At 44.4% G+C, this 12148-nt stretch overlaps 1 long non-coding RNA gene across 1 annotated transcript; it reads right to left on the bottom strand.

Annotated features, from left to right (window-relative positions):
* Positions 1–282: 282 nt before the first annotated feature.
* Positions 283–3208, bottom strand: LOC133829040 (uncharacterized). The gene is made up of 4 exons (XR_009891475.1): positions 3075–3208; positions 2661–2731; positions 1657–1762; positions 283–828 (listed from the first exon to the last, which is right to left on the bottom strand). It is a non-coding gene; the product is annotated as an uncharacterized LOC133829040 (long non-coding RNA).
* Positions 3209–12148: the final 8940 nt, after the last annotated feature.

The raw sequence follows: 12148 nt of genomic DNA, 5'->3' as shown, positions 1-12148 counted from the left end.
TCGGGTTGAGTGCCTTTAAGTAATTTTGTGAGTCCTAAAAAATCTCGTTGAGTGCCTTTAAATAAGTTTTTAGAACTCGCAATGTGGTGTAGTAAAATAATGCACATCAAAAATCAAATTAATTTAACATTGGTAACATTAAATTTATGTAGTAAAAGAATGCACATAAAAAATTAAATTAATTTAACATTGGTAACATTAAATTTATATTTGATTAGTTCTAACACTTTCTAATAAAATAAATAAACTTATAAACTTTTTTATTCTAAAATTTTATAAATTTATTACACCAACAACAGTCAATAATCAAAAAATAAACCAAATTTACATATTACAAAGACAAAAATTACCTAGCAAACTTAATCAAAATATATTTCATCCGATACAAATATAATCTCAATTTATAAGTAATCAGTTATGTGCAACATGAACAAGTTATAAGTATACTCGAGTATTCTTATACGAGTTGTTCAACTCTATCTTGTATCTCTCAATTTTATGTTGAAGTGACTTGAGTGCGGCAGCTGCTGTGCTCTTTCTCTTTAGTTCCTGAAACACTAAAAGTTGTAGCTCTTTATTTAAAAAATGCACACACAATGATATAATATACAACAATTTATTTTGGAACAGTTGTTATTTCAAAGCAAAAGTAATGCAAAATAACCATTAGAACTAAAGCATCTAACAAATTCTCCATGGTTCCATAGATGTAATCATACTTGGCATGAAGCCATTAACAATAAATAATAGGTTTATATCTCTCAATTTTATGTTGAAGTGACTTGAGTGCGGCAGCTGCTGTGCTCTTTCTCTTTAGTTCCTGAAACACTAAAAGTTGTAGCTCTTTATTTAAAAAATGCACACACAATGATATAATATACAACAATTTATTCTGGAACAGTTGTTATTTCAAAGCAAAAGTAATGCAAAATAACCATTAGAACTAAAGCATCTAACAAATTCTCCATGGTTCCATAGATGTAATCATACTTGGCATGAAGCCATTAACAATAAATAATAGGTTTAAAGCAGAGTGTGGTAACAATAAAAAATTATCTCTGCCAATAGCTCATCATTTGATTAAAAAAATGACAACTAAAATAAAAGAAAATAAGTTACAAGTGAAGAGAAATCTATTATCCTGATATGAAGTGCATCAAATGCCTCACATCTAGAATCTTTCTAACCAAGTAATAGATTGCATAAAGTTTTACAAATTCAAAGAAAAGTATATCAAACTAAAAGTTTATTGAAATCCTTATTTATGTTTTATGTCAGCCATGTGTATTGCAAGAAAATAGCTCAAACCTATTGTACCATTTAATGGAAGAAAATTAGCCCATTAGAGATTATATACTAAAAAGAGAAAATTAGTCAAATATGATTCAGCGTAGAACATCCAATTCAACAAACCCAAATTATTTGAGAGAAAATCATGAATACATAATAATGTTACAGATGATGAAAAGCCACTAAAAACTAAATTTTGACATAACTTTACAAGGAAACATATAAAGTTGCATTAAAACTGTACTCGACTTACAAACAAAAAATAATGACCTTTGTCCTCGATGGAGATCATGTAAAAATTAAAATATTTACCTCAAATTTATGAAGCATGCAATTAAATAAGAAAGAAAGAAAGAAAAGGATTACCTTCACAAAGAGCCAGCTTAACTCTCCTCCCTTTGCAATGTTTGAAAGAAAAAAGTTCATATATATCAATCTCAGCCAGAAGAATATCAATCGCTTGATGATCTTTCTGCAATTAGACAAGAAAATTAAATTAAACCAAGAAATCCTCATAGAGGGTAACCTCCCCTAAAACAACACTATTCAACCCAAAAAAAATATTAACAAGTACATTTATTTAAAAATCACATTCATATACTCTCTTCCTCTGCATTTTTGTTGTTAAAATTATTTTGTTACTACTGGATTCTCTATTTCGGTGTTCAATAAATATACTGAGTAAAATCAAATTTACATCAATAAAATAAATGAAATATTAAATGGCAGCACCTAACTATGTAAAATAAAATAAATGTACCAATTTACATCAGTAAAATAAATGAAACAAGAAATGAATTATTTTTTACTACTGAATTCTCTATTTGGAAGGTTTACCTGATGAAAAAAGTGTATTTATTATGAAAATATAATATTCTAAACTTTTTATTTTTCAAATACATGTCAATTTTTAAATATACTAGTGTCTCTCATTGGTTGGACACAACATTAATTATGGCAAAAGAAAAATAACTAAATTCGAAATTAATGTTGAAAAAAAATATTTACCTGTTGGTGACTTGCTATACCAAGTCACTATGTTATCAAATCATCATAATTTTTAGTACTCATTTATGGGTAATAACCATTGAGAAGTCTTCCATATATATATATCAATAAAATATTTAACATGTTTTAATCTCTTTTTCTCCTTTCATATCCTACTAATGAAATAAGATATACTGAGTAATTATTGTTGTCATAATCGATGCTAACCTCATAAAAATATATTTATTTATATAGCAAGACTCACTTTTCCTTTACTCCTTTTCAAATGTTACAGAGAAAGGAGAAAAAGAATTCCACAATCGAGTGATATATGACAATCAGAAATATTTTAACTAATGCATTTTATCATCAAAAGCACATACATCCCCAAAAACAGCAAACTTTTCTTGAATAGCATCTTGCAAGCGATCTTTAGCTTCATCTTCTCTAAGCTCTGCACAATAACAATTAGGATCACAATCATTGGAAAATTGTAAAAAGGAACTTACAAAACTATATAGAGTAAAAAAAAATTACTCTAATGAAACATGTACAATAGAATGCAAGTGCAGCAGTGTCCATCTCATTAATTAGAATCTTCAGCAATTTTTATTTTTCAAAATGTAATTTACTTCAAACATGTATGGATCTGAGCCAATGTCATCCAATTATCTTTCAAACATTTTAACAGTGAATGAAGATCACAACATCACAATTGAGGAAATGACAGTACAGTTCAATGGACTTAGTATTTTAGAAAAAATAACCAAATCATAAAGAGAGAGCAACAAGAGTACCTGAAATTGAGCGAATTGTTTTTTCTACATTTGGTAAACTCAATTCTGTCTGCACACCTTCTCCACCAATCAACCATGGTACTTTATCAATCAACAAGATAAGTTGGTTGCACTACACATCAGTCAAAGAAAATGTGTGGATATAAAATCACATAGATTACCCAGGAAATAATCACAGCTTTGGAATATATATATAGGTCCTACTATTGCATTAAAGATTCATATATATATATTGTTGACCACGATTTTGGCCAACGACGAGTAGACGTCAAAATGACAATAAGCCTTGAATAGAAAATACGACACTAATAATTTTATAGTGGTTCAGCCCCAATTTATTGGTAATAGCCTAATCCACTTGGAGTTGTGATATATTTAGCCTACACTTAAGATCAGATGAACTTGAGTCAACTAAGTTTCTTAAGTGTAAGTAGAAAAATACAGAGTTTCTCTCTCTAGAGAATACAAACTTTATCTCTCCAAGCTCTCAGAGAATGCCCCAAGTAACAATCCCAAAGTTTCAAAACTAGAGAGTTTTTCTCAGTCTAAAAAGATCAGATCCCCCTAAATGATGTCATGAGCCATTTATTTATAGGCTCATGGATCGTATATTAGATATATCCCTTTGACCCGGTCCTTCGTTCTTCCAACAGACTTTAATTAATAAAGTATAAATGAATTTAAATTACAATAATATATCTATTATTCTAAGATATGTGAGAGATTCCCGCGGCAGTTGAGAATGGTTCGGGTTGAAGCTGTTACTGAAGCTTTTACTGAAGAGTTATTGGACAGTGTTGACGGTGAGAACTCGTCAACTAAGTTGAATTGGAAGAAATTATCAAGTTAGGATCGTCAATAAAAAAGCTATAGAAATCAAAGAAATAACTCAAGAATTATTACAGAATCACAATGGAGAAATCAATCAATCTTTCATTAACTCTCAAGCTTTTGCTGCCGTAAAACTCCCAACCCCCTTTCAGGTGGTGTTAGAGTTCATTTTATAGTAGGCTCTAATGGCCTTAGGTACATAGTGGTACGGGAGACCATGGGGTACATAAGTACTATGTCAGGGGAGTGGCTTCAAAGGTTGTGGTCGTACATCCAGTACAGGAGCAGGTGTCAGGAGAATGCCTCCACTACTTGTCTATACCCATGTCTGATGAGTGGTGGCAGGCATAGTGGCATAGGAGGTAGTGGTGTCGACTCTGACCTTTGGCCATAGACGTACGGACCATGACTCTTATCCCAGCAGTCCCACTGGCACTGGTATCCGTACTCAGTACTAGGTCGTACAAGTGAGTCCCATTCGACTCGTACTGGAGCCTCTAAGCATAGGGGTCTCAAGGTGTAAGGAATGGGACCCTTGGTGTGTGTTATGGTCCTGGCGTGAGGTGGAGATCTTGGGTCCTTGGCACGAGATGCCTGAAGCCTTCCAAGGTCACTCACGAGTCTGGTTGATAGGCATGTGGCCTTGACGGATGTCTAAGGATGCGTAGCGAGACGCCCTCCTTGCGACCCCCTTGGTGACTCGGCTCCCTAGCTGCTCACGAGGCCCCCCTCCTCTCGCAAGGCCACGCGAGGCCATGCGAGGCCACGTGAGGCTATGCTTGGGCGAGCCCATACTTGGCGAGGCCATGTGAGGCCACACTTGGCTGAGGCCACGCGAGGCCATATTTGGCTGAGGCTACGCGAGGCCACGTGAGGCTATGCTTGGGCGAGGCCATACTCGGCTGAGGCCACACGAGGCCATACTTGGGCGAGGCCATATTTGGCTGAGGCTACGCGAGGCCACGTGAGGCTATGCTTGGGCGAGGCCATACTCGGCTGAGGCCACGCGAGGCCATACTTGGGCAAGGCCATGCGAGGCCATATTTGGGGCCATGGGCGCGACGCCGAGAGGCTCCAGCGAGGCCATGGGCGCGACGCCGAGACGCTTCAGCGAGGCCACGGGTGCAACGCCGTGGGCACTCCAGCGAGGCCATGAGCGCGACGCCAAGGGCACTCCAGCGAGGCCATGCGGGCTTGGACGCGAGCCTATAGGTGATGGGGCGTGAGCCTATGTGCGCGAGATCACCTTGCGCGACATGATCCTAGGCCTGCTAGGCCGTTGCGAGAAGGTGGCAGCTCGATTGCCTCGTGGCTCAAGTATGCACTTGGGCCTCCGAGGGACCTTAGCGCCTGTCCTCGTTCTTTTATGGGCGCGGAATATTGAGCGTCCACACTTGCCCCCCCAGTCTAGGAGAGGACCTTTAGGTGCTCTTGTAGACTATTCACCTTAATTCTTATAAATAGGCCCTCATACATGGCCTAAAATCTTCACTTCACTTCTTTGGCTTAAGGGGTTCAATCCTCCACAACCCCATTTTTGCCATAGTTTCATTTTTTTTATTTTTTCACTTCATTTCATTTTTATTTTTTTTTTACATATGAGCTAATTTCTTGGTGTGTCTATTTTGTGACTAACACATCTTTCTGGTCCATTCTTGCAGACGCGCATTTTCGACCCTTTGGTGCTTTTCGCTCCTCGACCTCCTTTTGACCCCAACTTTGCTCTCTTAACCGCTTGAGGTATATTTTCTTTCCTTCTCCCTTTTATTTTTTATCGGGTCCAAACTAGCAATACTCGGGATGGGGTACCTTAGCCTGAACTTGTAGTGAGTTTGACCATATGCACGCCCCTCCTCTTTTTTTTACACCCTGTAGTGGGCCATTTAGGGCGTTTGCATCTAGAGATATTAAGCCTATTCCTTTGTGTTTTGTAGCCTTTCCCTCTTTTATACGTGAACCCCCTTTTCGCTATCGAGACGAGATCTCATGGCCAGTGACGGCCCGTCCAACATACCTCCGGGGGCTGAATTTATCGACCTGTCCTCAGATTCAGAGTCCCCTGAGGGCAATCCTTACCAAGACTATGACTCCTTAAGGCAGGCCCGTATCCGCCACCTTGAGTACATCGTTGAACTTAGGCGCAAAATTTGGGTAGTGGAGAGCGAAATTGACTCGGTGTCGAGAGGAGATGGAGGACCTTCACCCCCAAACCTTAGTGACCATATAGCGCGTCTTAGGACGACCTTTTTTGAATTGCGGTGGGAGTTAGAATTTATGGAGGGACACCTTTCGCTAGAACCTCCCACTCCCTCCTCGCCTGATGACAGTCATGGGGCTGCTAGCTCCTCTCCCCAGCCCCTAGTCTCAGTTTATCCTAGCTTAGTGCTTCTGCAATCGCTCCCTCGATGGAAAACTCTTGCTAGGAAGAAAAAATGGAGGGTTAAGTGTTCTGCCTCTTCCTCACATCTTTCTTTTGATTTTGCAGATATGCCTAAAGCACGCAGACAGGTGTCTGTCCAGGAAGAGGACGACGCCCCTTTACTGGCGTCCAGTCTGGTGTCACATGTGTCTGCGAACAAATTGAAGGAGATCATGAAGCACTACCGTGTTGCTCCATAACACACCCTATATGCTCCTCAGGAGGCATGCCGGGCTGACTGCCCTAAGAAAGGTCATGTGGCTTTGAGTGAGCATATTTTGAAGGCGGGTGGTACCATTCCTTTGCACCCGTTTTTCGTGGCGGTTCTCAACTACTTCGACTTGGCCCCTCTTCAACTGTCACCCAACAGTTGGTTGACTCTAAGTTGCCTTTTTATTTGGTTCAAGGAAAAGGTCGAACGCGCCCCGACGGCGCAAGAGGTGCATTTCCTGTACAACCTCATGGCATTGCACAAGTCCAAGGGCTTCTACTACCTGCAGAAGGCCAACAACGAGCTCCCCTTGATAGAGGGCTCGGTGTCCAACACAGGGTCTTGGAAACAAGACTTTTTCTGGGTAGAGGGCCCTCTCTCTGTTCGTGAAGACTTTCGCGCCGGTTCCAGTAAGTACCCTGGTCCTTTTTTTCTTCTTATTAGAACTTACTGTGTTTGTACTCCTACTTGTACTGACATTGGCGTGGATCCTGCAGAGCAATTTGCTGATCCTGCGGTCATTGGGGCGGAGGCAGAGGCCGTGAACAACCTCATTAATGCAGACTCCGCCCTGAAGAAGGCGGCATTCTTATTTACTATGGCGAACCTCAACCGCCACCAGCTGTCCCCGGTCTTTCACCCCAAGCTCCTGTGGTTAGTTACTGGGTCTAAGAAGACTACGGCTGCGCCAGCTGGGCCGTTCCTACACGATGGTGAGGCCGAGGGGGAGCTGGGGGATGCCCCCCTTGAATGTGGGGGATCTCATCAGCGCCCCCTGTCCCCCGGGGGATGGCCCCCCTATGGCTCCTATGACCAGGACATGGCCTTTCAATTTCTAGACCCGCAGGCCGCAGCGGGATGTTATGCTCCCCCTGGCCTTGATGGCTGTGACGCCTTCCCTCAGGTTCCTCATGATATTGGCTTACCAGGGGCTGATTTCGTCGACCTCGCGGAGCCTCCCTCTAATCTACCAGGGTCTCAGTTTTTCTCCTTTCCTGCGCCCCCTCCTGCTTCAGCGAGCGGGTCGTCCGTCCCTGTCCAACAAGATGCTCCCAGTATGGAGGCGGAGCCTTGGGTGACTAGGATGGTCTCATCTTATGGGCAGCGTTACATTCAAATTGCCTCAGGCCTCCCTGTATCCGACTGGAGGGGTCTGGGGAATGTGACTCAGCCAGACCTTGGGGACACCCTAAGGCGCGTCGCGGCCTGGGTGAGTTCTTGCACCTTGCGTCGATTATTATTATGTATGGATGCACATGTGTTTTTCTTTTTGTTACTTATCGTTGATACCATTGACTTTCTTGTGCAGATCTACACTGTGTCTTTTCGGTATGCCGACACGTCCAGCACCCTCTCCGCATCTACTGCTGAGAGGGACTGTCTTACAGTCCGGGTCCAGGAGCTCGAAAATGAGCTTAACGAAACCAAGGTCAAGTTGTCAAAGGCCCGGACTAAGTTTTCCAACTTGTTCTCAAAGAGGGAGAAAGCAAAGGCCCATACCAAGGAGCTAAAGGGCAAGGTTAAACGCTTGGAGCGCGAGCTCCAGGAGGTCAAAACCACTGCGGCTGCGTCGCAGCAGAGGGTTTCTCAATTGGAGACCGAAGTCGAGGCCCTTAGGGCCAAACTACAGTCGGCGCAGGAGAAGAGTGCTTCCTTGGAGGCGGAGAGGGCTTCCTTGGAGGCGGCAAGGGCTTCCTTGGAGGCGGAGAGGGTCACCACCGAGCGCAAGTCTATAGATCGTGCTCTTTACAATGTGTGGAGGCAGGATCCTAACTTTGACTTCTCCTCTTTTGGTGACCAGGCCATTGCCCGAGCGGCCTTGTGGAGTGCCCACTTTAGGAGGCCTTGGAGTAGTCTTGCTCTTTTTTTTTTTTTTTACTTTGTAATATCATTATCACTGCTACTTTTCTTTTGGTAACTCTTATACTATCTCAAGAACTCTTTTTTTTCTAATGTATAAATATATGTGTTGCTGTTTATTTCTTGTTCTATTGCATTTGAGGCCCTTTTAAGCCTGTATGATGGGGTTTGGTTGGTTCCCCTATTTTATTTACCAGGCTGGAGGTCCTTTGGAGCCCATGCGAGAGGGTTCACTGAGACCTCTTTTGGTGCCTCTTGATTACTTTTGTAAGGATATTTTGACCCCTTGGGTCCTAGCTATCCTTTTATATATTTTTGCGCGCGCTTATTATTTGTTGCGAGAAGCGTCCTTCTCGTCATTATGCATAGTATTATTTTTACAAGGGTCTCTTTTGGGATCCTTTTTGGCTAGGCGGCTTGGCGGCCGCTCTAGACTTATTATTGTCGTTACCATATAATGGCTAGACTTATTATTGGCTAGACGGCTTGGTGGCCGCTCAAGACTTATTATCATCGTTACCATATATTTTTTTTTTGTAAGTCCCTAAGGCCTCCTTGATATTCACACGGGTAGCTAATCCTTGTGATCCCAGGAGATGCCTTGTAAGGACTCCGCTTAAGGCCCTGATATAGGGGGTCCCTCTGGGGTCCCCATTGAAGGGTCCTTTTTGGGGTCCTTCTGATGGAAGGTTGTTTTCAGGATCCTCTTGGTAAAGGGTCTCCCTTAGGAGTTAGGAAGGCAAGGGGTCCTTTTTAGGATCCTCCGTTAGAGGGTCCCTTTTTAGGAGTTAGGAGGGCAAGGGGTCCTTTTTAGGATCCTCCGTTAGAGGGTCCCTTTTTAGGAGCCCTTTTGCTGGCTGCATGTTCTTGCCCCCTGTCCTGCCCCCTAAGTGCTTGGTGAACTTTATTTCAACAGGCACTTTGCCTGATGCTTGTGCAGCGAAGAAAGTAAACACGAGAAGTAGCAAACAGTTTCATTCATATCACGCGGTTTACATCTACCTTTGTAAATAAAAAGGGGGGTTACATCTAACTAGGAGGCTACCTAGGGTAGCCTCTTTGATTCTTACTTAAGCTAAAATAATGAAGAATAAGCTAAACATACGTTCTTTTGGCACTAAGAGCCGAAGTCTTGCTGGTAGCACTTCTCGAGAGGCTCTGTTACCTGTGGGTCCAATCTTGTACAGATCTAACTTGTGTGGGTCGCTCCTTCATGCACAGCCATCGTCATTGGCATGAATGGTTTGGTGGCTGCGCGGAGGGACATGTTATAGCATTCCCTCGCTTCCTTCTGATCCCCTTTCACACATGCTACTCCCCCAGGGGTAGGGAATTTTATGGCTAGGTGATACACAGAAGTTATCGCCTTCAATTCTCTCAGAGAGGGTCTCCCTAATACCGCATTGAAGGCTGAGGTGCAATCTACCACGACGAAGTTAGCCATTACGGTGGTTTGCCTGGGTTGCTCCCCCATGGTGAGGGCTAATTCGATTCTCCACAGGGGTTGCATCGAATCTCCCGTAAACCCATACAAAGTCGTAGTGCAAGGCTTTAGGTGACGGAGGCTTAACCCCATCTTTTCCAGCGCCTGTCGATACAAGATGTCCACAGAGCTCCCGCTATCCACCATGACCCGATGTACCCTTATGTTAGCTAGCTGGACGGTTAGCACCAGGGGGTCGTTATGAGGAAAGTGCACCCCCTGCGCATCTTCTTCAGTGAAAGTTATTGAGTCATTCTCGCCCATGAAGCTCTTCGGGGGGTGTTGCTCCAAACTTAAAACGCAATGTGGTGGACTTCGTCGGGCCTCCTTGGCATATCTGTCTCGCCCTTTCCTAGAATCGCCTCCGAATCCTGGTCCTTCAAAGATGGTCCTGACCTCTCCTTGCACTTCCGGGGCCACCTCACGTGCCCGTGGCGGGGACACTCCTCCTTCTGGCCTTTGGTTATCCTTGCACACATACCTGCCCAAATGTCCCCTGCAGATGAGTTCCTCAATTTCTTCCTTCAAATGGATACACTCTGCCGTGGTGTGACCGGTATCCTTGTGGTACTGACAGTATCTACTAGGGTCCCTTTTGGACCGGTCCTTTCTCATTGGCGGGGGCCTTTTGAAAGGAACTCGATCTTCATTGGTGAGGTAAATGTGCTCCCTGGTATCTGTGAGGTCTGTGTAGTAAGTGTAAGCCGCTTGCCTGTGATCATTCCCCTGTTTGGTTTTCCTCTAGTGGTCATCTCTTGATCCATCGTATGCCATTTTCTTCTTTGCTACATTCGACCCGTCGTTAGTTGGGGGCTTCGCGTGGGGCTCCTCCTTCCCTGCCTTTAGGTTTGCGTGGCCATCCTCCACACGTATGTACGTCTGCGCTCTTTCGTAGAAGTCGTCTAAGTTGGTGACCTCCCTTTTCAGCATGTTGTCCCACAACTTGCTTCCTGGGAGCACCCCAGCTGTAATGGCTATTTTCAACTCTCGGCGAGTTAAGCTGCCCACTTTCACAGCCTCCATATTAAACCGGTGAATGTAGCTCTTCAGGCTCTCATTCTCTCCTTGCTTCACGTTGGCCAGGCTGGTACCTAGCATCGTGTAGTCCCGTATGGCATGGTGCTGTTGGAGGAATTCGTCAAAAAACTGCTGCCAGGATCTGATGGACCCCGGCCTTAATCTTTTGAACCATTTGTAGGTGGGTCCTTTCAGAGTAACATCGAAGCAATGGCACCTGGCACCACTTCCAATCCCCCTCAGTTTCATCAGATCATTAAACGCATCCAGGTGGTATTTTGGATCCGTGTTCCCTTTGTAGGGGGACATATTGGGCTCCTTAAAGTTGGTAGGGAGCCGAATCGCCTGAATTTCTCTCACAAAGGGCGACTCATGGTCGAAGTCCTCCTCAAAGGCCTGGCCGCCTGATGCGGTGACGATCTTGCTCCGCAGGCTCCTCATCTCAGTGTCAAGGTCCTGCCTCCTCTTACTGAGAGTGTCCCTCAAAGCGGACGGGCTAAGATCCGCCTTTCCCTTGCCCTCTCAGGGAGCCATAGGGGGCGTGGTCCCTTTGCCCGCCCTCTTTTTATTGAGCTCCTCCCGCAAGTCTGAGGGTGCTCTTTTGGAGGTGACCTCGTCCTCATTGCGAGGGGCAACGTTGGTCCTCGGCGCTGGTTTCTGGGCCTGCTTAGGCGGTTCAGGGTGATCACGTTGCTTCGTTCGGGGGGTATTACTAGTTGAATGTCGGGTTCTCCCATCATCTACCGGTACAGTGGTCTCCACCCCATCTTTGCCCTTCTCCTTCCTCTTAGGCAAGGTTATGCTCGACTTACCCTGCAACAGGTCGTTCAGGACCTCTTGCATGTTTTCCAAGGTGGATTCCAACCTTTGGTTCTTACGGTGGAGCTCACGTATTTCCTCTTCATAGAACCGAGACTTCGAACTTGAGCTCACGGAATGGACCCGGGGATGCTTATCATGCCTACAGGTTGAGGGGCCCGGGTCCTGCCGGCCGGAGTTCGGTGCCTACGGTGGTTTTGGAGGAGGGAACTCGTTAGCGTTTCCCGGTGGTGCTCTTGGAGGACTTCCTCCAGGAGGAGAGGCCGGTGACGAGGCCACCCTATCACCTCCGTGAACCTCAGGGTTTTTCTGGGGCACCACGTCTCTGGGTGGAGGAGCGTCCTTCATGGAGGCCTTCAGCTGGACTCCGTTCAGGTGAACCTCTACCTCCCGTGGCTCCCTCAGTCGCTTTGAACGTCTTGGCATCTTCTTCT

Source organism: Humulus lupulus, chromosome 4 (assembly GCF_963169125.1).
Source record: "Humulus lupulus chromosome 4, drHumLupu1.1, whole genome shotgun sequence".
In the NCBI taxonomy this organism is placed as follows: Eukaryota; Viridiplantae; Streptophyta; class Magnoliopsida; order Rosales; family Cannabaceae; genus Humulus; species Humulus lupulus.
This window is presented reverse-complemented; position numbering and strand designations above follow the sequence as displayed.